This window comes from Myodes glareolus, chromosome 10 (genome assembly GCF_982192425.1).
Source record: "Myodes glareolus chromosome 10, mMyoGla1.1, whole genome shotgun sequence".
NCBI classification, from domain to species: Eukaryota; Metazoa; Chordata; class Mammalia; order Rodentia; family Cricetidae; genus Myodes; species Myodes glareolus.
Window position 1 is genome coordinate 79,452,646 of NC_142035.1, and position 26,910 is coordinate 79,479,555.

The window sequence follows — 26,910 nt, forward strand, 5'->3', positions numbered from 1 at the left end:
ACAAATTCAACTGATAAAGACTCCAACAAACTTTATTTTATTATTATGATCATTTGCACATCCTTTTTACACAAAACTCTTTTGCAGTTATGTTTCAATCCAGCAGAAAAAAGTCATTACATCTACTATATTTGTCTTGCTGATAGACTCACACTAAGTATCTTACTCTGTAAAAATCTCCAAATATACAAATGTATCCACAGAAAAGAGCAAATAAGATTCTTATCTATAATATCCTCAAACATTAAACTGTAATCTCTGTTTTTTCAAGCTGTTCGGTAGATTAAACAGAAAAATTTTGGGGAGGGTATTAAGTTATAGGGAGTTATAGTAAGTCATGTCCATTTCTTCAGTTTCTTCATGGCAGTCACTGCTTGAGATGTTAATGTTTCATCTCTTGGCATTGTGGGCATTTTCTCTTCAGATACTCACAGTAATAAAATAAGTCCAAAGTCCTCTGTTAAGTCATCAAGTACCTGTCTCAGATATAATGATTGTTATTTTCTTTGTCATTCCTTCTGTGTTGTTACTGCATTTCACCAGACACAGGATTTCATGCACTTGTAATTCTCTCACATATGTAGATGGATTGTATTCTTTTTTTCGTTTTCTATGCTAAGCAGAGAATCCAAGAAGGTAGATTTTAATTATTTGATTTGTTTATTGAATCAAGTTGTGCTAAGTTTCTCAACTATAATAAGTAAGACAGAAATTTCAATTAGCAATAATAAAATTATATGACATGTCTACAAGTGTATGATGAAGGGCATAATTTTGGTTTTTTTCTTGCCAAAACTATCCATTCTAAAATTATATGGTTTATATAGCAGAAGTTTCAAAATGTAACAGTATTGTTTGTTTGTAGATTTGCTTTTCATGGAAATCTGGATCATTTGACAGTGTTTGATACCCCAAAATGACTCCATTACTCATCATAAAATATGATCTTCACCTTTTTGAGGCAACTCCTTGAAGAATTAGATTTTTTTTAATAAAGGGTACTTTTCTTTCTCACTATTTTTCAATTTTGACCAATGTCAGAAATCACACTCCAAATGGATTTAGAGTGAAAGATAATCTCAAGATGATCCATTTAATTGACAAAAGACCTTTAACCTGCCTAGTGTATGAGACTTTCTAATAGGAAATGCTTTTATTATTTCCTGTACAGAATTTTTATCAATGTTGGTATAAGCCCACTTACTCATATATACAGGTAAAAATTCTATAAATGTTGTGGCTGCACACTAATCCTAAAACATATTAAAACACACAGCAAATTAATCAAATTCTTCCATTCCTCCAGGGAATAATGTCAATTCTGCTTTGACAGTACTTTCTTAGAAAGTGTATCAGAGTTGTCTTATCTTTTCAGCTTCTATTTTTATTAGCTAGCTTTTTTCACATTTTTAAAGTTTTATATACTTATTTACTTCAAGTGTATTAGTGTTTTGCTTGCATGTATGTATGTGCACCACATGCCTGTCTGATGGACACATAGGTCAAAAGAGAGCATCACATCCATTGGAACTTTGAGCTATAGGCTATTATAATGCCCCATATGGATGATGGGAGCTAATACCTGATACTCTTTAAGAGCAGGAACTGCTCTTAATCCTAGAGGATCTTTCCAGCTGTGTGGTGGTTTGAAAGAAAATGGCTCCCAAAGGGAATGGCAGTAATAACAGGTGTGGCCTTGTTGGAGTTCGTGTGGCTTTCTTGTAAGTATGGCACTGTGGAAGTGGACTTTTAGGTCTTATATATGTTCACATTATGCACAGTGAATCAGTCTACTGACTGTTGCCTGCATATGTACATGTAACAGCTCTTCCAGCATCATGTCTACTTGCACATTACAATAATCCTCTCATGATAATAATAGACTAAACTTCTGAAATTTTAAGCTGCCACCTCAGTTATAGGTCATCCTTTATAAGACTTGTCATGCTCATGATGTCTTTTCACAGCAATAGAAACTTTAAGACAAGCTCCAAATCTATTCTAAAAGCAAAATAAGCAAGGTGATAACTTCTCTTAAGTGAGGTGTTATTTATTAAAATGTTAGTCAGGCAATTAATTGATTTTTTAATGTGCTCAGATCTATCCGTTGAATTATATAAAATCAAAAATTTCTTGTATTGAATTTTCTGTTTATTTTAAATATATAAGTATGTTTTACCTTGTGTGAGAATATGAGCTCCATCTGAGTACAGGAACCCATTGAAGTGATAAGAAATTTTGAGATCTTCAGGAACCGTTGTTTAAATGTTGGTGATGGGAACTGAATCTGGATGCTTTGCATGAACAGAAGGTACTTTTAGTTTCTGGTAACTCTATAGTCCCATAAATTGCATTTTTGCATGTAGAATATGTAAAGTGTCAGTTCATGCTTTTGTGAAGGGTTCTGATTACATGTTGATACTATCTCTCTCCCTTTCACTTCTCTCTCTCTCTCTCTCTCTCTCTCTCTCTCATCCACTTTGTCTTTGATTTAAAATAAAAATATAATTTAAAAATATTTTGACTTTGTGTACATTATAGTATACTAAAATATCAATTAAAAGAATACATTTTCGGAATGATGGTTATTTAGACCTTGAAAGAAAATACAACTTTCAAGTTAATACTGCTAACAATACAAGTGGCAAACAGAATCCTTAAGGTTATTGAGATATTTATTAGCAGTTAATGGCTGCTGAAGGAGGGAGGAACACTTTTCTCTGTATAAATGACTGCTAGAAGCTTCCTTCTGCCTCCCATATAAATGTTCACAAACCTAAGTTTCTGTGAACAGCACTAATTGGACTACTGCTTATTAATAACAATAAGAAAGTAGAGTAAATATGACTGGCAGCTGGGATGGGGGAACTCAGGAAAGTTAGAGAAACAGTGGTGGAAAAATATAATACATATAAAAATATGAAAATGTCAAAGATTTAAAATTTTATTTTTCCTTTTTAATTGTTTGAGAATTTCATACATACATGCAATATTATATATATATATATATATATATATATATATAACCTACTTCAATATAATCTCACAACTTTTCCTCCCTTCAAATTCTATTCTATCCTCCTGACAAGTCTTCATTCATGAATCCCTCCCCATCCATGTTGAGATGGTCTTTTTCATATCTTGTTAATGCAGTCACAGCTAGTAAGAGATCTTGTGTGCAACAGCACTGCCATATCTGGAAAATATTTTATTTTCACTGTTGATGTCCACTACTTGTGAGTATATAAAATAGTTTAACTCCTCTTTCAGGATGTTTCTTAAGGTTTTATTGGAAGAGCTGTGATATAGATATTCCTTGTAGATATGGGCATTCCACAGTATTCTCAATATAGCGACAAGTTGTGGATCCTATTATTAATCACAGTCTACTCTATAGAAAAGCATCTATAATGAGGTTTGAAAGAAGGACTTAAATATGAGTATAAAAAAAAGTCACCAGGCATGGGTTTAATAACATTCATTTAGCAAAATAATAGTATGAGAGTCTCCCCTAGGGTCTATGAACTATACAGTCTTAGAGACTTTTAGCTTAGTTAATTGTAAGAGGCATCAATTCTATCTTGAGGAATGGGCTTTAAACCCAATGAGAAAGTAGTGGTTGTTTTCCATAATATTTGTACCACTTTTGCATTAGTGGAAATAATTTTACCAGGCACTCATTATTGTAATTCCTTGGATTCACAGCTGGGTAAGACTGGCAGGTACAATTCTTCCTGGATAGCATGCATATAACTTTATAGCACTATTAAAAGTATACAGGCAAATGCCATTTTTTATTTCTCCATGTCCTATAATTCAAGTACATAATGTCTTCTGCAATAAGAACCTAATATCAAATTCTGGAAGGTAACCAAGTGCCATGACAATAGCGTACAAAATTTAAATTTAAAGGATGCCCTATGAGATGCCATGGTCAAACTCAAAAAACAGGTAAGCAATACCTAGCATTAGGCTTCTTTGATTGTCTAAACATTTGGAAGAGCTATTGCCTCTCTTTAATTTATCAGCTTAATTTCATTTAAACTTTATACACATTATGTTATTATTTTTGGGAAGTTTCTAGGTTAATAGGGTTTCATAAGGCACTATCAAAAATTCTTAGGGGTAGTTACCATTCCTCTTGATCCCTCCTTTCCATTGTTTTTTATTCTATTCTTTCTTATTAAACAGTTTTCATTCATTTAACAAAGAACTACAGTTTCCCTTCTCTCCCCTCCTCTCATTTCCTCCCCCACTGCCCTACTACACCCACATCCACTCCTCCTCCATTTCTATTCAGAAAGGGGCAGGTCTTCAGTGAGAATCAGCAAAGCTTGGCTCATCAAATTGAGGCAGGTCCAGTCCAAGTTCTTTCCCCCTGCGTCAAAGTTGAACTAGGTAGCCCAGCTTGGACACTGGGTTCCCCAAAGCTAACTCAAATAGAAAGGACAGGTCCTGATCCCACTGCTAGGAGCCAGACAACCAGTCACACACAAGTAGAGGGCCTAAGTTAGTCCCATGCAGGCTTCCTAAACATGGGTTCAGAGTCTGTGAGCTCTTCTGAGCTGAGGTCAGCTGCCTCTGTGGGTTCTCCTGTCATGACCATGATCCCTCATGTCTCAAACATCTTTCCTTACTCTCTTCAGCAGGACTCCCGGAGTTCAGCCCAATGCTTGGCTATGAATCTCTGCTTCTGTTTCCATCTATTACTGGAAGAAGGTTCTCTAATGACAATTAAGATTGTCACTCATCTGATTACAGGAAAAGGCCAGTTTGGGAATCCTCTCCACTATTGCTAGAAATCTTAGCTGGGGTCATCATTGTAGATTCCTGGGAGGTTTCCTAGAACCAGATTTTTCATTAACCCCAAACTAAGCCACTTTCAAGATATCTCCTTCTTTATTCTCCCTATCCATACCACCCCCAATCTACCCAACCAGATTCCTCATTTTCATATACCTCCACCCTCCCTTGGCTCCCAGTTTACTGAAGAGATAGTTTCTATTATTTCCCCTTCCAAGAGAAATTCATACAACTCTCTTTGGGCCCTCCTCATTACCTAGCTTGTCTGTAGCTATGGCTTATAGTCCATTTAACCTTCACTTTACAGCTAATATTCACTTATGAGTGAATGTGTTTCATGTATGTCTTTCTGGACTAGGTTGTCTCATTCAGAAATATTTTTTCTAGTTCTATCAATTTGTCTGCAAATGTCATGATGTCACTGTTTTTATCGTTGAGTAATACTCCTTTGTATCATGCACATTTTCTTTATACATTCTTAAGTTGAGAGGCATCTAGATTGGTCCCAGGTTCTGGTTATTACAAACAAGGTTGCTATGAATGTAGATGAGCAAATGTCCTTGTGATATGAATGAACATCCTTTGGGTATATGCCTGAGATTGGTATAGCTGGGCATTGAGAGGTTGTTTGATTTCAAATTTTCTGAGAAACCACCATACTAATTTCAAAAATGGCTGCACATGTTTGTACTCTCACCACCAGTGGAGAGTTGTTCACTTTACTCCACATCCTCTATGACATTAATATTTTTATCTTAACCATTCTAACAGGTATAAAATGGTATCTCAGAATTGTTATATTTGCATTTCCCTAATGGTGAGTAATGTTTATCAATTCTTTTTTTTTCTAATGTGTTCTTGGATTCAGTTTGCCAGTATTTTATTGAGAATTTTTGCATCGATGTTCATGAGTGAGATTGGCCTGTAATTCTCTTTCTTGGTTGAGTCTGTTTATCAATTCTTGAAGTATATTTTTGCACATTGGATATTCTTCTATTGAGTAGTCTCTGTTTAAATTTTTATTCCATTTACAAATGGGTTATTTGCAGTCCTGATTACGTTTTTCATGTTCTTCCTCCTTCTGCTCATTTGGACCTTGGGGGGCTCAGTCCGGTGCTCCAATGTGGGTCTCCGTCTGTATCGCCGTCCTTCGCCAGATGAAGGATCTATGGTGATAAGCAAAATATACATCAGTATGGTTATGGGCCACGGCCAATTCAGGCACCCTCTCCTCTGTCCAGAGAACAATCTGGGGGATCTCTCCTTGGACCTGGGATCCCATATATAATCAAGTCTCCTGTAAACCCTAAAATGACTCCCTTAGTTGAAATATATTCTTCCCTGATCCCATATTCATCCTTCCTCCCTCCCCCCCCCCATCCCAGGCCACCGAGCTTTCCCCATTTCTCCCCTACTCCCTTCTCTCTAACCCTCTCCCCTTCCATCAACCCTCCCACCCCCCCATGCACCCGAGGTTACCTGGGACTCTTGTCTATTTCCTACCTCCTGGCAGATAGCTAAATAATCTTCATCAGGTTCATCTTCTTATTTAGCTTCTCTAGGATCACGAATAATAGGCTCAAAGACCTTTAATTATGGTTAGAATCCACTTATGAGTGAATACATACCGTGTTCCTCTTTTTGGGTCTGGCTTACCTCACTCAGTAAAGCGTTTTCTATTTCCATCCAAAGGGATGCTATCACCCACTGATACAAGGGAGCTAATGAGAGTTTACCAAGGCCAGTTGGACTGGGACTGAACGAGGACGTGATCTAACCAGATTCTCGGAATTTGGCCGGATTCTCTGAATGTGGCTGGCCCGAAGTCTTTCTGAAAAGCCATTGACTATGATACTGGGACCTGTTTCCTCTGCATATACTGGATTTTGGGGATCCAGTCTGTTTGGATACTCACCTTCCTGGACCTGGAGGGAGCGGGGAGGAACTTGAACTTCCCACAGGGCAGGAAACCCAGACTGCCCTAAGGGACGAAGAGGGAGGAGGAGAGGGAGTGGGGGGAGTAGGAGGGTGTTGGGAAGAGGGGCGGAAATGGAAATTTTTATAATTTAATAAAATTTACTTTCAAAAAAAATAAATCCATTTGGAGAACGGTAAAAAAAATTAATAAGTAAGTAAACAAAAAAATCAAAAAAACAAAACAAAACAAAAAAAACCAAAAAAACCAAATGGGTTATTCGGTATTTTGATGTCTATTTTATTGAGTTTCTTATATATTTTTGAGATCAGCCCACTGACAGATATGAAGGAGGTGAAGAACTTTTCCCTTTCTGTAGGCTGTCATTTTATCTTAATGACAGTATCCTTTGCCTTACTGAAGCTCTTCAGTTTCAAAAAGTCCCATTTATTAATTATCAATTTTTGTGTCTGTGTTAATGTTGCTATATTCAGGAAGTATTATCCTGTGCCAATGCATTTAATACAGTTCCTGTTGGCTGAGGCTGTTTGTTTGTTTCCCAGCCACCCAGACCCCAAACAATCACACAGAAACTGTATTATTACAACAATGCTTGGCCTAATAGCTCACGTTTTTTATTGGCTAGATCACATATTTAAACTAACCTATTTCTAGTAATCTGTGTAATGCCATGTGGTTGTTTTCTCCTGATAAGATTCCATCCAGTGTCTGATGTCTGTCTCATGCAGTGTCTTCATGTCTTCTCCCTGACTCCACCAATTCTCTCCTCCTCTATCTGATTGGAATTTCTGCCTTGCTCTTTTCTGTACTGCACTAGGCCAAATGCAGATTCTTTGTTAACCAATGGTATTCACAGAATACACAGGGAGATCTATATCACCACTCTTTTTTCTTCTAAATAAAAAGGAAGGTTTTAATTTTTAACATAGCAGGATTGCAAGCAACAAGTAATTATAAGCAAGGATTATAGTTACAATATTTATATCTACTTTATATTTTATCATAACTTAGGAAAACCATAATATAACTATCTATTCTTCAACTCCATCAAAGACTCCAGAAAGATAAAATGTTCCCTGAGTTAACAGGAAGTGCATTGTAAGCAACTTGAGAAACTCTAGAATGGACAGACATTTTGCTACCTGGACAGTCACCTGGTGCGGAAGAATTGTCTGTATTTTGTCAATCATGTTTTAAATAAATGCTGATTGCCAGGCAGGAGGTGCAGGTGGGAAAACCAGACAGGAAGTGGAAATGATGCAAGGAGACCAGGAGAATTCTGGGGAGGAGGAAGTTGATTCTTCCCACTCCTGCCCAGGCCACCAAAGCAGCAGGATGTGAGCTGCCCCACTGAAAAAGGTACAGAGCCACATGGCTAAAATAGATCAGATAAATGGGTTAATCAAGATGTAAGAGTTAGCTAATAAGTAGCCTGACCTAATGGGCCAATCAGCATTATAACTTACGGAGTTCTCTGTGTGTGATTTTTCTCTGGGACTAAACAGCTGAGGGGCCGGGCAGGACAGAAACACAAACAAACAGGCCCCACTCATGTTACAGTCACCCAAATTCTTTTGTAACATTGGGGCACTCATCTTCAGCCTATAGACCCATAATATCTGGTAGACTTTTCCATAAAGCAGAAAATTTCAAAGACATTTCACCTATATTGGCAGTTTGCCAGTCACTTTATTTTGTGTCCTGCACAATATCTATCAGACTCTTTCATAAAGCAGGAAACCCAAAGGAACATCTCACTTTTGGGCAAGTTCAGCAGTCATTTTTCTATGGATCCTGCATGTCTGTTTCATATAGCATTACATCAAGCAGACCAGGCAAGAGCAGTTTCTTGCCCAAATGGTAATAACTTCCATAATGAGCCTCTTCAGTGCCTATCATCCACTTGAAGTAGATTGGTGCTGCCAGGAGCAGATGTGTCTCACTGTCATGAAAAGTCCTGAGTTCTTAAAACATTTTAAATACCATATTCTGTTAGGCTTTGAAAGGTTTAAAGAATACCTATCCATCTGAAATAAATCTCTGTAAATATAGAAACTCTAACTAATATGAATACAAACTTGATTATTTTAGGTGACTCTTGATCTGTACTTCTTAACTATACATTACATTTTTAATGAGTTCCACAAGCACAATACTTTAATGAAAAGCAGAAATATACACATAATAATATTGATGTTAAATATTCATCAATAAACCAAGATCCATACCAATTCAAAGTATTCATCTATATAATAAAGTTCCCAGTCTCTTCTATCAAGTACAGTATAACTGGATTTATGTTGGAGTCTCTGATAAACTTGGATATGAATATAGTACAGGGAAAAGGATATAGCTCTAATTTCATTTTTCTACATGCTAACATCTAGTTTTGTAAACATTGTTTGTTGAAGATGCTTTCTTTTTTCCATTGTATAATTTTAGCTTCTTTTTCAAACCAGATGTTCATAAGTGTGTGGATTTATATTAGGGTCTTTTATTCAATTTCATTAATGCACTTTCTGTTTTTATGCCAGTACCATACTGTTTTTATTACTATTTTGCTGTAGTAGAGTCTGAAGCCAGGGATGGTGAAGCTTCTTGAAATTCCTTTATTATACAGGATTGTGTTAGCTGTCATGGGTTTTTGTTTTTCCCTGTGATAATGAGCATTGTTTTATCAAGGTATGTGAAAGATTATATTGGAGTTTTGATGAGGATTGCATTGAATCTCTAGATTGCTTTAGGTATGATTGTCATTTTTACCATGTTAATTTTACTGATCCATGAGTATGGGGGGGATCTTTCCATTTTCTGAAATCTTCTCCAGTGTCTTTTTTTCAAAGACTTGGTAACAAGTCTTTCCCTCATTATCTTGTGTTACCACAAGATATTTTGTATTGTTTGAGGCAATTTTACAGGATTGTTGCTCCCTGATTTATTTCTCAGCCTATTATTCTTTTGTATATAGAAAAGTTAATGATTTATTTTAGTTAATTTTATATCCAGCCACATTATTGAAGGTGTTTATGAGATATAGGAGTTCTCAGAAGGAATATTTGGATTCATTTATGTATACTTTATCATAACATCATTAAAGAGTGAAAGTTTAACTTCCATCTTTCCAATTTGTATCTCTTTAATTGCCTTTTTTTATTTCACTAAATAGAACTTTGAGTATTACGTTGAATAGATATTGAGAGAGTGGACTGCCAGGTTCTCTGGCAGAAAGAGTAGGAGCCATAGTCGGAATTGCCAGAATCTCCCGAGATGGTGAGTGCCTAACAACGCAGCCACCCTCCCCGCTTTGACCACAAGGGACTGAGCAGAGGCAGGTGTAGGTGGGGTAGCCAGAGACAGGTATCCAAACTCTTGCTAGGTTCAGAAAGTTACACTAGGCCTCAGACCAGCTCATGTTAGTCTCAGAAAATTACACTGGGCCTCAAGAGGCCCAACAGTGGGCAGCCTTGCCTTGTTCCTGATTTTAGTGGAATTGCTTTGAATTTCTTTCCATTTAATTTGATGTTGGCTGTTGTCTTCCTGTATGTTGTTTTAATATACGTACGTATATTCATTGTATGGTTGAACTGTCCAAGACCTTTATCATGAAGAGGAACTGAATTTTGTTAAAGGCTTTTTCAGCATGTAATGAGATAATCATGTGTTTTTTTTCTTTCAGTTTGTTAATATGATGGATTTCATTGACAGATATTCATATGTTAAATTATTCCTAGATTTCTGGGATGAAATTTACTTGATTATAATGGATGATTTTGTTATGTGTTCTTGGATTTGGGTTGTCAGTATTTTATTGAGTATTGTCACATAAATCTTCATGAGAAATATTGATCTGTAATTCTATTTCGTTCCTTTTTATGGTTTGGGTATCTGTAGCCTCATAAAAAAAGTTGGCCATGTTTTTTTCTGTTTCTATTGTGTGGAACAACTGGAGAAATATTGGTATTAGCTTTTCTTTGGAATTCTGGTAGAGTTCTTTACTGAAACCATCTGGCTATGAGTTTCTTTTGTCTGGGTGCCTTGACTGCTTATTTATCTGTAGAATTTATAGGCCTACATAGATTGTTTACCTGGTTTTGTTTTAATGTTGGTGCTTGGTAATTATCAAGTAAGTTGTCCATTTATTTTAGATTTTCCAATTTTGTGGAGTATAGGTTTTTGACATATGACCTGATGATTCTCTGTATTTTCACATTGTCTGTTGTTCAGTTCCCCTTTTCCATCCAGATTTTATTAATTTGGATGTGTTCTCTCAGTCTTTTTGTTAGCTTGGATAAATATTTGTCTTTTTTGTTGATTTTCTCAAAGAACCCCCTCTTTGTTTCATTAATTCTAATTCTTTGTATTGTTCTCTTTGTTTCTATTTTACTGATTTCTGTTCTGAGACTTATTATTTCCTGCCATTACTCTCATGGTTGAATTTCCTTCTTTTTATTATAGAGCCTTCAAGTTTGCGGTTATGTCATTAGTTAGAGATTTTTCCAAATTCTTCATGTAGACAGTGTTATGAACTTTCATCTTAGCACTTCTTACATAATATTCCAAAAGTTTAAGTATGATGTAGACTAATTTTCACTGAATCCCAGGAAGGTTTTAATTTCTTTCTTGATGCAATGATAAGTCAGTAAAGGTTTGTTCAGTTTTCATGAATTGGAAGGTTTTCTGTAGTTTGTGTTGTTGTTGAATTGTTGTTGAACTCTAACATTAACCTTTCATGATCTGATAAAATATGGTGGGGTATTACAATTTTTTTGTATCTGTTGCAATTTTCTCTGTAATCAAGTGTGTGGACACTGAAGAGGCAGCATGTAACCTGTCCAGCTGAGAAAGGTACTGAGCCCATGTGGCTAACATAGATCAGAATAATGGGTTAAGATAAGTCATAAAAACTAATAAGTAGCCTGACCTAATGGGCCAATCAGTTTATAGCCTAATGTAGACTCTGTGCTATTTTCTTTGGGAATTGCTGGTTGTGGGGTACTGGGCAGGACAGAAACCCCAACAAGCCAGCCCCTCACTACATATGGCACCCAGACGTGGATAACTGAATCCACAGAAAGCCTAAGAAAGCTTGAGAAAGAATAGAGTAAAGCATGTTTTCTTGGTATGGTAGCAGCAATTTCTCAGGTCTACTCTGCTTGCTAGAGGCAATCAAGCGCTCTCGTCTAAAAGAGGCTTCCTGACTCAGCTTTAGCTGCAAAACCCTGCAGCTCATTAAGAGGTCCTGCCACAAAACACTTAAACGGTGTTGATGAAAAGCTGAATGCATGCTTTTCAGTTTTTAGCCATAGCAGGAAAAAAGCTGTGCTGTTTTAAAATGCCAGCTTTCTGGGCAGTCCTGCCAGGGCAAACTCTGACTTTTTCAGACAGGCAGTCTGACTGAGTGTGGTCTGTGACCAGAATGCTGCAGCTTGCTTGCTGGCAGGGACCTTGAAACACTGTAGAGTTCTGATCATAAAAATGGCTCCAGTGGTACCTCTGCCATGAGGCTGGAAAGCTAAGGAATGGGTTGGATCTAGCCGTCAAAGCCATGGCTTTTATCCTCTTCTTAAAATCTCATTTGGTCAGAAAAAGAGAGACATACAGTAAAGAGAGATTCAAAGACAAAAAAAACCTCTTAATGGTTTACAGTGTGTTAAAATTATATGCAGGCTAAAAGTTAAAGTTCTTAAAGTAAAAAAGGAAGAAAGAAAGTAGTTGGATGTGGTGGTACACACCTTTAATCCCAATGCCTGGGAGGCAGAGGTACATTGACCTCTGTGACTTCAAGGTGTGATAGCACACACCTTTAAACCCAATGCCTGGAAGGCAGAGACAGACGGATCTCTGTGCGTTCAAGGAGTGGTAGCACACACCTTTAATCTCAGCATTGGGCAGGCAGAGACAAGTGGATCTCTGTGAGTTCAAGGACAGCTTGTTCTACAGAGTTATTCCAGGACAAAGAACCAGGACAGAGAACCTTTCTCTAACAGTAAAAGTAAAAATATAAAAAATAGAGGTTAAAGTAAAGCCACATAAAGATGGAAAATACACACAGAATCTTGATACTGTATGTTATTATGCCCTCTTTAAATTGTTTGAATGCTGAGGAAGGAACAAGAGCTGCTAAAAGATATTTGTTTATAAATGCTGCTGAACTAATCAAAGATAGATATTTTAAAAATACCTTGTCTTCAGAATTTGGGTCTAAGAATATGATACTTTGGAAAGGAGGTTCTTCTTTTGTTTTCACAGAGGATGAGACCCTGTGGATTTCTTCTATCCCAATATGGTATGATAGACCAAGTCCTCCTGAAAGGTTGCTGTGAACACCTTCAGGAAATTACTTCACTCAACTGCCAACTGAGATGAACCTGACAGACAGGTTTTGCCATGAAAGACCTGATTAACAGCGCCCCTATACAGCAGGAAAAAGTTTGGAGAGAAATAACTACGTCCATATTCCCAAATATTGTTTATAAATGTTCTTTTACATTTAAAGGGGGTTATGATATAGATAAGAATAATTTCATTGGTATGGATTTTAAGGTCAATTTTGTTATATGTATATATATTTCTGATCTTGATTGATGTATTGTGATTGTTTAGTTCATTTAAAAATGCAATGTATAATTAAAAATATAGGTTGTTAATGGATAATCATTGATAATAGTCAAGCTTGTAGTAATGTTAGTTTGATTTTCTAGATGTGCATAGATTATTTCAGATAAACATTCTTCATATCTTTCAAAAACTACAGAACATGGCATTTAATGTTTTAATAACTTAGGACTTTTCATGACAATGAGACACATCTGCTCCTGGCAGCACCAATCTATTTCAAGAGGAAGATGGGCATTGAAGAGGCTCCTTATGGAGTTTGATAGCCATTTTGGACAAGAAACTGCTCTTGCCTGGACTGTTGTATAAACTGGACACAGAGAACCTGCAGAGAGAGGACTGCTGAACTTGCCTAAAGGTGAGATGATCTTTCTAGGTTCTTGATTCATGAAAGAGTCTGCGAGACATTCTACAGGACATAGCAGATAGTGACTGAACTGCCTTTGAAATTTCCTGCTTCATGGAAATGTCTCTGGATATTATGGGCCTGAAGGTCAAAGATGGGTGCCCCAACGATACAGAGGAACTTTGGGTGACTGTCCAGGCAGAAAGATGTCTCTGTCATTTCTTGAGTTTTGGGAGTTGCTTACTTCTTGTTTACTTAGGTAATATTATATCCTTCTGGAGTCTTTGATGGAGTTGAAGAATGGATAGTCATAGTTATAGTTTTCCATTATTATGATAAAGATATAGTTATAAATATTTTGACTGTAATCCTTGCTTGATAACTGTTTTGTTATATGTAATTTTACTATGTTAAAATGAAAGCCTTTCTTTTTTGTTTAAACAGAAAAAGGGGAAATGATGGAGGAGGGTTATCTGTCTATTGTGTTATTTTCATTGGTCAATAAAGAGACTGCCTTGGCCCCTTGATAGGACAGAAAATTAGGTAGGAGGAGTAAACAGAACAGAATGCTGGGAAGAGGGTTATGAGACAGATGCCATGGAGCCAGCCACCAGGTCAGACATGCTGAATCTTTTCCGGTAAGCCACTACCTCGTGGTGCTACCACGAGATTATTAGAAATGGGTTAATATCAAGATATGAGAGTTAGTCAGTAACTGACTCTCAAGAGATAATGGGCCAGGCAGTGCTTAAATGAATACAATTTGTGTGTTGTTATTTTCGGGGCTAAGCTAGCCATGCGGGAGCCGGGTGAGGCAAAAAACAGGCCTGCCCACAGCCCCTCACTACATGTGGTCAACTTTAGAGAAGGATTTATGAGGTACTGAGAAGAAGGTTTATTCTTTTGTGCTTGAGTAAACATGTATTAGTTTCCTTATTAATTTCTTAAGTTTTTGTCTGGCAGACCTGTTCATTGGTAAGAGTGGGCTGTTGACATCTCCCACTATTACCATGTGACTTAATCTTTAGTAATATTTCTTTTACATATGTGTTTGCCCTTTTACTTGGGGCATAGATGTTCAGAATTGAGACTCCATCTTGATCAGTTTTTTCTTTGATGAATATGAAATGTCCTTTCCCGTCTCTTTTGATAAATTTTAGTTTGAAGTCTTTTTTGTAAGATATTAGAATAGCTACACAGGCTTGCTTCTTATGTCCATTTAATTAGAAAATCTTTTCCAATCTTTTACTCTGAGGTAATGCCTGTCTGGTTTAGGAGGTTCTTCTGTCTATGTGTTATTTTCATTGGTTGAAAAGAAACTGCTTGGTCTTTTGATAGGACAGCACTTAGGTAGACGGCATAGACAGAACTGAATGCTGGGAAGAAGGGAAGAGGGAGAGCTGCCATGGAGCTGCCAGATCCGACATGCTGAATCTTTCCTGGTAAGCCAAGACCCCATGGTGACATACAGATTATTAAAAATGGGTTGAATCAAGATGTGAGAGTTTACCAATAAGAGGCTAGAACTAATGGGCCAGGCAGTGTTTAAATGAATACAATTTCTGTCTGGTTATAGCGGGGCAGCTGGGACCAAAAGCAGGCCCTCTCAACACCTGTCTTTGAAGTTGAGATGTGTTCATTTTTTATTTTATTTATTTATTTTTGGTTTTTAGAGATAGGGTTTCTGTGTAGCTTTGGAGCCTGTCCTGGAACTAGCTCTTGTAGACTAGGTTGGTCTCTAACTCACAGAGATATGCTTGCCTCTGCCTCCAGAACGCTGCGATTAAAGGTGGACACAACCATAGCCTGGCTAGAAATGTGCTTCTTGTATGCAATAGAAGGATGGATTCTGATTTTGTATCCATTCCATTCATCTGTCTTTTAATTGGCAATATAAGTACATTGATACTAAGATATATTAATACCAGTGACTGTTAATTTATATATTCTGCTTTGGCTGGCTGTCGTGATATTATTTAAGTATATATGTATGTATGTATGTTATGTATGTGTGTATGTATGTATATGTGTGTGTGTACATGTACATGATTGTGTGTGTGGTTTCCTTTCTTTGGGTTTTGCCTTTGTGCTGTGATCTATTGTATGTGTTTTCACGGGTGCAACTAACTTTTTGCATTTGTGTTTTCCTTCTAGTACTTTCCATAAGGCTGATTTGTGGATAGTTACTTTTTAAATCTGGTTTTGCCTTGGAATATCTTGTTTTCTCCATCTATAGTGACTGAAAGTTTTGCTATGTATAGTAGTCTAGGCTGGCCTCCATGATCTTTTAGTGTCTTCACATGTCTGTCTAGGAACTTCTGGATTTTAGATTCTCCATTGAGAAGTAGGGTATAATTCTAATAAGTCTGCCTTTGTATGTGACTTGACCTTTTGCCTTTGCTGCCTTTTTTTCTGTATGTTTTCTATTTTGATTATTATGTGAAGAGGGGAATTTTGTTTTTTGTCCAGTTTTTTTTATGTGCTGTGAACTTCTTTAAACATATGTCCTTCTTTAGTTTGGAAAGTGCCCTTCCATAATTTTGTTAAATTTATTTTCTGTATCTTGGAGCTGGTATTCTTCTCCTTCTATCCCTATTATTCTGTTTTTATTATTTTTTCAATTTTTATTTTTCCATTCAATTATTTACACTTCCTTCCCTCCTCCCAGTACCCTCCCGCTACCACTCACCCCCTCCTCTCTCTCCTGTCCTGCTTGAGAGAGGGCAGGGAACCCTGCCCTGTGGGAAGTCCAAGACCTTCCCCACTACATCCAGGCCTAGGGAGCTGTGCATCCATATAGCTAGGGTCCCAAAAAGCCAGAACATGCCGTAAAAATAAATCCCAGCGCCTGTATCAATGGTTTCTCAGTCAGCCCCCATTGTCGTTCACAATCAGAGAGTCCAGTTTGATCACATGCTCATTCAGACCCGGTCCAGCTGGATTTGGTGAGCTCCCATTAGAACAGGCACACTGCCTCAGTTGGTGAACCAACTCCTTGTGGTCGCGACTTCCTTGCTAGTCTTCTCCCTCCTTCTGCCTTGGGAACTCAGTCCGTTGCTTTGATGAGTATCTCTGTCTCTATCTCCACCAGTTGCTGGACGAAGATTCTATGGTGATATTCGCGATAATCATCAGCATGATAGTGGGGCAAAGAAAGTTCAGGCACCCTCTCCATTGCTGTCCAAGGACCTAGCTGGGGACATCCCCGAGGACACCTGGGATTCCCTCTAGAGTCAAGCCTTTTGCCAACACTAAAATGGATCTTTTAATGTAGATATCTTCTTCTCTTCTCCTATATCTGCCCTTCCCCCATCTCCACCCTCCCATTCCCCCAAGCTCTTGTCAGTCCTTCCCTTCTCCCTAAAACTCTCCCACCTCCCCTTTCCCCAAACTCACCTCCACCCCTCCCCACACCCCATGCTCACAGCTTTTGCCCTGCATCTTGTTTGTTTCCAATTTCCAGGAGGATCTATATATGGTTTTCTTTGGGTTTACCTTGTCGTTTGGCTTCTCTGGGTTTGTGACCTTGATTTATGGCTAGAGTCCACAAATGAGTGAGTACATACCATATACATCTTTTTGGGTCTGGGTTATCTCACTCAGGATAGTGTTTTCTATTTCCATCTATTTGCATGCAAAATTCAAGATGTCATTGTTTTTTACTGCTGAGTAGTACTCTAGTGTGTATATTTTCCACACTTTCTTTATCCATTCCTCCATTGAGCAGTATCTAGGATGTTTACAGGTTCTGGCTATTACAAGTAATGCTGTTATAAACATAGTAGAACAAATGCTTTTGTAGTGTGATTGGGAATCTCTTGGGTATATTCCCAAGAGCAGTATTGTTGGATCCTGAGGTAGGTTGATTACGAATTTCCTGAGAAACTGCCATACTGATTTCCAAAGTGGTTTGAACAAGTTTGCATTCCCACCAGCAATAGATGAGTGTTCCCCTTCCTCCACATACTTTCCAGCAACAAACAGAGAAGTCGATCAATGGAATGGAATAGAAGAGCCGGATATTAACCCACAAACCTATGAACACCTGATTTTTGACAAGGGAGCTAAAAGTATACAATGGAAGAAAGAAAGCATCTTTAACAAATGATGCTGGCATAACTGGCTGTCAACCTGTAGAAGAATGAAAATAGATCCATATCTATCACCATGCACAAAACTCAAGTCCAAATGGATTAAAGGTCTCAATATAAATCTGACCACACTGAACCTAATAGAAGAGAAAGTGGAAAGTAGTCTACAACACATGGGCACAGGAGAACACTTCCTACATATAACCCCAGTAGCACAGACAATAAGGGCAATAGTGAATAAGTGGGACCTCCTAAAACTGAGAAGCTTCTGTAAAGCAAAGGAAACTGTCATTAAGACAAAAAGGCAACCTACTGAATGGGAGATGATCTTCACCAACCCTGAATCAGACAAAGGTCTGTTCTCCAAAATATATAAAGAACACAAAAAACTAGACTTTAAAATTCTAATTAACCCAATTAAAAAATGGGGCACTGAACTGAACAGAGAATTCTCAACAGAGGAAGTCCAAATGGCCAAGAGACACTTAAGATCATGTTGAACTTTCTTGGCGATCAGGGAAAAGCAAATTAAAGCAGCTTTGAGTTATCATCTTACACCTTTCAGAATGACTAATATCCCTATTATTCTTAAGTTTGGTTTTTTTCATGGTGTTTCAGATATTCTGGAGCTTTGTGTTAGAAATTAAATGGACTTCACATTTTCTTTGACCAATGAATCTATTTCCTCTGTTGTATCTTCAATGCCTAACATTCTGCACTGGAGCCTCTACATTGTTTTCTAAGCCTTTCTCATTTGTCCCTTCTTACCCTCTTACTTTCTCTTCCTTATGCCAGTTTTCTATATTCCTTGAGTTGAAATTTCTCCTGCTGTTACTATACTAATTACATGACTTTATGAGTATTACAAATTAAACAAATATATCTAAAGATCAAAACTAACATCCATATATACAGTACTTGTTTTCTACATCTGAGTCTACTCACTTGGAAGGATTATTTGAAGCTTCATTTACTTCTATGCAAATTCCATAATTTTGTATGCCTTGCAATTATATAATATTCCATTGTGTGTGTATATCACATTGTATTATCTACTTATCAATTGATGAATATCTAGTCTAATTTAATTTCCTGTCTATTATGAGCAGAGCATGAGTGAGTATGGAGCAGTGCTTATATCCATATTATAATATTGGTCCTTTGTTTATATGCCAAGGAATGACATAGCTGAATTGTAATAACTCTATTCACAGCTTTGTGAGGAAATTCCACACTGGTTTTCAAAGTGCCTGAATAATACATACTTTCACAAAGAGTGAGCAACTGTTTCCCTTTCTTCACATGCACAAATATCTCTAACAGCAGAATATCTCATTAGATAATAAGATAAAATTACAAATCACTAATTAGTATACTAAAATTGCAAATCATAAATCATATGTACTAAAAACATATGAGGGGAACAAACAATACTTACAATTTAATAATGTATCACTGAATGAATTAAATTATAAAATTTAAAAACAGGAAATTCTTACAATTTTTAACAACAAAAAGTGACAGATATTTCTATTTACGTTTGAGTTATAAAATTGTGAGTATTCCTGATGCTCAGTTTAGTCAGAAGAAAAGGAGAAAATAACCTCACATTTTAATCTTCCTGAAACACCACAGTAAATCCATGTACTTGTCTCCTAGATTATCTCTAACCTCTTTCTCAGCATTGTTTCTTGCTTGAGCCTTGGAAAATTAAATTATACATTCCTACACCTTTAGAAAGCAATAAAATTAGCCACTAGTCTCTTGATAATAAGCAGACTACTCAGAAAAATATATGAGTAAACTTCTTATGGAAAAAGACTTAGTATATCTCAAATAATCCTATAAAATAAAAGAACTTTTGAATATATCATCACCCCTGACTTCAAGCTGTAGTTCAGAGCTATAGTAAAAATACCCTATATTATGAGCATATTCCAGAAACACTGATTATTGGAATCTAGTTGATGAACCAGAAATTAATCCACTCAAATATGAACACTTACTTTTTGGTAAAGAATCCAGAAATGTACAATGGAAAAAGAAATCATCTTCAACAAATGGTGCTGTTAATGATTGTTGGCATGTAGAAGAATGCAAATAGCCTTATCTAGCACCCTGCATAAAATTCAAGTCCGAGTTGAGCAAAGACCACAATGTACAATGAGATACGCAGACCCTGATAGAAGAAACATTGGGGATAAGCTTTAAACTCATAGGATACAACTTCCTGTACATAACAGCAATAGTATAGGCACTAACAACAACAACAACTAGTAAATGGGACCTCATGAAACTGAAAGGCAAAGGACACTATCAATAGGACAAAATGGTACCATGAAGGATGAGAAAAGATCTTACCTAATTCCACATCCAACAAAGGGCTTATTTCCAAAATATATTAAGAACTCAAAAAAGTAGACATCAACAATTAAGTAATGTAATTAATATAGGATACAGATCTCTTTACAGAAGAAACTCAAATGGCCAAGAAACACTTAAAGAATTGTTCAACATACATAAGTATCAGAGAAATGCAAATCAAATTGATTTTGAGATTTCATCTTATACTTGGCAGAATGACAAAGATCAAAAACACAAGTGACAGCTCAAGTTGACAAACATGAAGCACAAGAGGAACATTCCTGCACTGCTGGAGGAAGTGAAAACTTACACAGCCACTTTGGAAATCAATATGGCAGTTTCTTAGAAAATTTAAAAACAAATGGATGAGAATAGAAAAATCATCCTGAATGAGTATGATGGTTTGAAAGGAAATGACCCCCCAAAGGGAGTGTAACTATTAGTGAGTATGGCTTTGTTGAAGTAAGTATGACCTTTTGGAGGAAATATGTCACTTGTGGTTGTGGAGTTTGAGGTCTCCTATTTTACTCCCAGTATCATAGACCTGTTCCTGTTGCTTGTACAAGATGTAACACTATCAGTTCCTGGTCCAGTACCATATCTGCCTACATGATTTCTTGTCCCACCATAGTGGTAATAAACTAATCTTCTGAACAATAATGAGCTACCAAATAAATGTTTTCCTTTATAAGAGTTGCCATTATCATGGTGTCTTTTCACAGAAATTGAAACCCCAACTCAGACAGAGATTGATACCAGGGATTGGGGTACTGCTGTGATAGGCTGACCATGCTTTTATTTGGAGGAATTTGCACTTTGGTACTTTGGGTTTGGAAAGCAATGGAATCTCTTAAGAACTGATTAAAGAGGCACCCCAGAAGGATCATAAAAGATTGTGTGGCTGAATGTCATTTGATAAACTGAAGGGTATTGGCTCGAGAGGTTTTAATGGATAAGATATTAATAAGTAGCCTAGAGATCATTTTTGTGATACTTTGGTGAAGAGTATGGCTGCCTTTAAACCTTGTCCAAAGAGTCTTCCTGAGGTTAAAGTAAAGAGATTTGGATTGAATCCCTTGGCAGAGGAAATCTCAAAAGTCTAGTTCAGACTTGTTGTGTGGTTGGTTACTAGTGTCAATTTTAATAAAAATATATAATGAAAAAGAGTAATGTAAGTAAGGAGAAATATTTGAGAAGAAAATGAGCACTAGAAAGTAGAATAGAAAATGTTTCTGTGTTCAAGGAGAAAAACAGATTAAGAAATGAAATAAAGATAATTTCAAAGCAAGATTCCACTCAGCTAAGTTTCCAACTTATGAAAAGGTATTAAAGAAAGGCTTAGAGCCACATTTGCACTTTTAATTTTAACACTCTGAAAGAGGAGACTCGCAAATCTTTGAGATTGATGCCTGCCTTGTCTACACATTCAGTTTAAGAATGGGTAAGCTTAGACAGTGAAGGGAAGCATCAACAACAGAAAGCTGGTGAAGATATAAATGAATGAGAGTCCATGTACCTGCTCCAGTAAACAGTATGTGTCATAGTTGACCCTGAATGGTGATCTAGAGAGGCCATTGTGTAAAGCTGTGAAGTTGAAACCTGAATTGCCTTAGAGAACACAAGATATTGGAGATGCCCAAACCTTGGGTTGTTTATCAAAGAAAGCTGCTAACAGGGAGTAAAACCAATCCAAAAGAAAGAGTTGAGCTGCAGTCAACAAAGATGAATGGATTTGGAGAGCAATAGAGTGCTTTGACATTAGACATGGTAATGCAGAGTTTGGAGTGTGCCCAGCTGATTCAGCTGATTTTCAGTCTTATTTAGTCCAGTATTTCTTCACTATGCTCCTTTACCTATGTTTTGGAATGGTAATATGTAAACTGTGCCATTTTTTGTTGGAAGTACATCATCTGCATTTTCATTTTAATTTACACAATAAGAATTGCCATGAATCTCAGAAGATACTTTGGACTTTGAAATAAGTTTGAGATTGTTTAACGAAGGCCACTTGTTGGTACCCAGCTGCTCAGTTTCAAAATAATCACACAGAAATTGCATTGTTTAAATTTTTGCTTAGCCCATTGGCTAACTCTTACATCTTAATTTAACCCATTTTTAGTAATCTGTGCTACATCACGAGGTCATGCCATACCAGAAAATTTTCAGCTCCATGGTGTCTCTCCAACTCTCCCTTTCTTTCTCCCAACATGCAGTTTAGCTTTTTCCTGCCTACCTAACTTCTGCCTTGCTATAGGTCCAAAGCAGTTTTCTTTTTCACTAATGGTAATCACAGCACACAGAAGGGATTCCCACATCAGGAGAGAGTTATAGACTATAGGTACTTTTGAAGTTCCACAGAGTATATTTTTGTATTATGATGTGGCTACAAATCTTTGGACACCAAAGACTATAATGTGGTTGTTTGAAGGAAGATGGCCTACAAAGGTCGTGGCACTGTTAGGACATGTGACATTTTTGGAGTAGGCGTGGTCTTGTTGGAGGAAATATGCTACTGTAGGGTTGGGCTTTGAGGTCTCCTAGGTTTGAGCTATTCCTTGTGTCACAAACCACTTCCTGTTGCCTCCTCAGTGTGTAGCAATCTCAGCTCAAGCTCTAGTAGCATGTCTCCCTGCATGTCACTGTGTCCCACCATGATAATGGACTGATCATCTGAAACGTAACTGGGTTACCCAACTGAATGTTTTCTTTTATAAGTATGGCTAAGGTCATAGTGTCTCTTCATATCAATAGAAACCCTAACTATGACATCATGCGAGGTAACCTAGACATAGAAAAACTAAATGGTATGTATACAGTTATAAGTGGATATTAGCTGTAAAGTAAAAGGTAACCATGCTACTATTTACAGACCCAGAGTGATAAGTAACAAGGAGAGCTTGGAGAAGAGGCAAGCATCTCCATGGGCGGGGAAATAGAATATATTTCATAGGTGAATAGGGGTTGGATGGGGTTGGGAAAAAGAGGTATCAAGTGGCAGACAGGGAGACAATGCTGAGAGACACAACTGGAATGGGGGTTTATTTAGGGTTGAGGTGGAAAGTAGCTATAAGAGAAACTTAATGGAATCTATGAGCATAACCCTAGCAAAAACTCCTAGTAGTGGGATACATGGAGCCTGAACTGGCCATCTTCTATAACCAGGCAAGGCCTCAAGTGGAGGTCTAGAGACATCAACCCAGCCACAGAATCTTCGCGAATCAGTTTGTCCTGCTTGTAGAGTGTTGGGGACCAGAGCCCAGCAGAATCCTCATTAGTGACAAGAGACACTTCATCCAGCAACAGATGGGAGCAGGTTCAGAGTCCCAAAGACAAACATGGGGCTCAGGGAGTGTTGCAGAGGAGCGAGAGGAAAGATCTGAAGTAACAGAGAGATCAGGGAACACCAGCATAACGCTCTTCACAGAGTCAATTGATTGGTATTCACAGGGTCTGACAGAGATCAGGGAGCGTGTAGAGGTCTGAGCAAGGTCCTGTGCAATACATTATGGTTGAATAATGCAGTGGCGTTTCAATTGTATTTTAATAAATAAAGCTTGTCTGAAGAACAGAGAGTAAAACAGTCTCACTAGTCAGTCTTACACCAGACATTGTTAACACACACCTTTAATCCCAGTGGATTAAAGGTCCCATACATTTAATCCAAGTGGTGAATGTCTTTAATTACAGTCCTAGAGAGGATGATAATATGAAAGGAGACAGCTCTCAGACACAGTTTTATTCTGAGATTCCTGAAGGCGGGATGGCCATTTCAGACTGAGGTAGAGGTAAGAGCCTGAGACTGGCTGCTTTGCTTTTCAGATATTTAGTTTGTACCCCAATTTCTCTTTCTGAATTTTTTATTAATTGTGCTTCAGAGTAACTTGGTGTTCTTATGAAATTCCTAATAGTGAGAGCAGGGGTGGTAACTGGCCATTTTGCCCAATTATGGGACCCCTTTCCTTTTACTAGGTAGCCTCATGTAATAGTATGTTGTTACATGAGTTTTGATTGTTCTTAATAATAAAAACCCAGAGCCAGATATTGGGATAAATGTTGAAATATTAGAGAGACAAAGGAGCAAGCCACAGCCAACTCTTTCTTTGCTAATTTCTCAGATTTCCCCCCCCCCAAAAAAGGGTATCCTGTCTCTACAAGTCCTCAGACTGAATTCTCTGTTTATGAAACCTCAAACTGAATCCTGAGCTCCTGTCCCCTCCCTCCTTATGTTCCTGTTCCTGCCCAGCTATCTCACTGTCCATCTCTTCCACTATAGTGCTAGGATGAAAGGTGTAAGCCACATCACTTGGCTGTTTCTCTTTTATATTGATTCAATCTCATGTAGCCCAGTGAGGTCTTGAACCCACAGAGATCCATCTGCCTTTGTCTCCCAAGTGTTAGGATTAAAGAGATGTGCCACCACTGCCTGGTGTCTATGGTTAGCTAGTGGCTAGTGTCATAATATAATCTTCAGTCAAATTTTATTTGTCAAAGCACAAACAAAATATAACCACAGTATATGTCTGGTCTAATAGTAGCATGTTATGCCCTATTTGGACAATTTCCCTGGGAGGCCTGATCTTTTCTAAGGGGAGATTAAGGGAGGGTGGATTTGGGAGAGAGTGGAGGTAAGGGGTAGGAGACTGTGGAGGGGAGAGAGTGGGGAAACAGTGGTTGGGATATAACACATGAAAGAAGAACAAAAATAAATAAAGAAAAAAAACAAAACAAAACAAAAAGAAGCCAAAGGTAGAAAATGTTAAATACATTCTTAGGCTATATGAATTTGCATAAGGTCAGATTAGCATAAGATAACTTGACCCCAGATTTTACTGTATTTTCCACATTTTGTAATAGTTCCAAGATATCTGTTGACCTGGATGACAGTCCCACATTTTCCCATTGAGTGAAAGGAAATGTCAAGATGATAAAACTGATCAAGTCTGTTTTACTCACATTGAAATGTTAAAAATTCCATAAACCTAAAATTAAAAAAAATAGTAAGTGTCCTTACCTGGAGGACACCTAACACTTACACTTTTACAATTTTTCTGTATCCTGAATAGTAATGGACTCATAGCAGATGCCTATAATGACATAATTTTATTAGTTGGAAATAGGAAGACTGCCAAAAGCCTATTAACATTTCAAATAACTTTCCTCACCTATAAACTTTTTGAAAAGCTGAACTTTCCATGCTAGTGGGTAGTCCCAATTATGAGTATGAATGTCACACAATCATCAAACAGTTGAATGCAGTCAATATCCATAATTATTTTGGAAGTATATTGGACACCCATCACTAATTTAAATTTTTTCATTTACAATGGGAAAATGTTTGTGAAGTTATTAGTCATTTGTGAGGCGTTAATGTCAGTTTTATGAAGCTTGAAATTTAAAGTAAGTCTGACTGGCCATTCTTTCACTCTTTAAGTATGAATGAAACTTAATCTTCAGGTACAAGAAATCACTCTATGGCAGCCTGTTATTTAAAGACCTAGGTGGAACTATGTAAGTTGTATATTTAATTATGTTACTTTCTACTCATAATTAAGAAAAATTGACTTTAAAGAATTTTAATTTAAACTTCTTTGATTTTGAGCTGATGAAATAATGAGAAAGATGTTTAATAAGCAGGCACAAGCATTTGGGCTAGTTTTTTAGAACTCATGTTCAAAAGGCATCCAGCAGTATTCTAGAGCTGAGAGACAGGGAAGTCTTTGCATGTTGCTGACCATCCAGACTAATATACTTAGCCAGTTCCAGGACAGTAAGAAACTATATTTCAAAAGATAGAATAAAATTAAAGGTGGAGAGCACAAACAGATCAACAACTAAGCCTATCCTATGGTCTCTACATATATATGCAATCATATACATTTACATATAGACATGTACTTATACATATATCAACATACACATGCAGCCATATATATAATTGTTTCCTTTATTCTTTTATATATGACTATAGCAATTAAAGCTTTATAGATTATTACATGATAAGAATAAGTAACACTTTATTGCATATTTGGATCGAACATTATAAAACAGCTGAAAAGTACTGAGTCTATTATAAGTTATGTAATAAAAGAGGCAGCCACAGTTTTCTTAGCAAGGAAATAAGAACAGAATTTTTTAAAGAAAATTCAAAAATTTACACAGTAATGTTTCAATATACCTACACACCCTAATATCTTTAAGTCACAATTTTGATATCAATGGTTTCTTCATAAATCCACCAACACATCTGTTGGTATACATGGTCTGATTATATAAGAGGTTTCTTATTTGATCATATTCATTGACTTAGGAGGTCATATTTATTTCAGAAGGAAATCATGGAGGGATTACATGTCTCTGACTCATGTTCTAAACATAATCTTTTTATAAAAAATAAACTAAAATGGTAATATAAGATAGAAAAAAGTAATACTAATTAATAGTCTTCCACCTTATTAACACCACTCTATTATAGAATCATCAAGAAAAAATTTTCTTATATAAGAAAAAATATTGTAAATCCTTGTATCTATGGAATATTGATAGATAGATAGATCGATAGATAGATAGATAGATAGATAGATAGATAGATAGTTGTAAATTATTAGAATGACTTATGTGCTGTGGTACCACTAAACCAACAATGGTTGTCCACCAATGGAAGGTACAGGAATTCAATAATTGTTCATTCCTCAAGGCTAGACGTAGTTGGAATTTCTCATCTATTAGCTCCAATAACCACACAGAGGCTTAATATT